The sequence below is a fragment of the Gossypium hirsutum genome, chromosome D12 (assembly GCF_007990345.1).
Source record: "Gossypium hirsutum isolate 1008001.06 chromosome D12, Gossypium_hirsutum_v2.1, whole genome shotgun sequence".
Taxonomy (NCBI): domain Eukaryota; kingdom Viridiplantae; phylum Streptophyta; class Magnoliopsida; order Malvales; family Malvaceae; genus Gossypium; species Gossypium hirsutum.
In genome coordinates, this window is record NC_053448.1 from 22,291,579 (window position 1) to 22,293,312 (window position 1,734).

The window sequence follows — 1,734 nt, forward strand, 5'->3', positions numbered from 1 at the left end:
TTGTATCCAATACACTCCTAATGTTTCAAAGGGGCTTTTATCACTGATTCTTTGTCATCTCATACTCAAGTCAACATTAAATAATTTCATGAAATAAATACATAATTGCTGGAAAATAGTAGCATTAATAATGATTATTAAAATATTGCATTTATTTACCGTAAACTTACCTCGATAGCAAATATAGCCAAACTTATCAATTTAGTCTTCAACTTTATTCTTTCCTCGATCTAACCTCGAATTACGTTCTTCTTGATCTATAATAACAAATTTAACTTATTTAATACTCACATTCATTAAAACATCCCTCGACTCTAACTTTGGCAAAATTATAATTTTGCCCCTAAACTTTTACATAATTACGCTTTTGCCCCAAAGTTCGGAAATTAAACTTCATCTCATATTCTTATGTTATATAACATGCTGAACATTTTTATCTTCTATGACAACATCAAATTCTCACTCTAACACTTATGTACATTAGGGATTTTTACTGATTATGTTAACTTACTCGTTTTTGCTTAAAATCGGCTAGCAAAAGTTGTTTAACATAATTTCTAGCTTCATATTCTATCATAAAACATCAAAATAAACACTTTTCACCTATGAGTATTTTTCCAAATATAAACCCTAGGTTAAATTATTGCTAGAATAAGTTAAATTAAGCTACCGGGATCTCAAAAACGTAAAAAGCATTAAAAACGGGGCTTAGAATCACTTACTATGAGCTTGAAAAAGTGTGAAAACCCTACCTATGGTGTCTTTCCAAATTCAGCAGCAAGCTATGGAGAAGATGATATTTTTGCCATCTTTTCCCCCTTTTATTCTTTTTATTATTCATTTACTAAAATACCCTTCATTAAAACTTTAGTTATTTTTATCTATGCATGCCTATTTTTGTCCATGGAAATTTTATGGTCTAATTACTATTTAAGGACCTCTACTTTGATTATGCACTTCAAATAAATCATTTATCATCTAAAACTCATATTTACCCACTTTTACAATTAAGTCCTAATAGGCAATTTAGGCATGCAATCAATAAAATTTCTTATCAATACTCTAATACTTAATCTAATCACTCGATAAATCATAAAAATTAATAATAATTTTCTCTTTAAATCAGATTTGTGGTTACGAAACCACTATTTCGATAACCTTAAATTTGGGCCATTACAATAATACTATATTTGATTCGTAAATATTAAATAATAATATTTACGGACTCACTCGTCAGATTTGTGGCCCCGAAACCATAATTTCCAATAGTACTGAAAAATTACTGTTACACTTAGCGTCCAACCTGTCGCATCATCGGTGATTCGTTGCTCAAAAAATTTCAGGAGCTTTATAGGAAGCAAATTCAGCAGTGGAATCAATGAGGTCACAAAAGAAGGGAAATACCTCGACCTATGAAAAAGCTGAGTGTCGAAAAGAAAATTGTCAGTGAGGTTACACGGTAGCAACGTAGGCTAGGGCATGATATATGCTACAACACTTGGAGGCTTGAGATGATGATGCCATTTTATGAGCAAATTCATGGCAAGTCAGGGAGCAAAAGCCATACAATGGCTCGCCCGACCGAATGACTCATCTGAGGGTAAGGATGACAGAGAGAAGGATGCAACTACAATTGGAAATGGGAAAGGTGAGGCAGCAGATGATGAGTCATCTAAGGGTCGTGAAACGTCACCTCGAGATGAGACTATGGACGACGTAGCTACACCTACATGC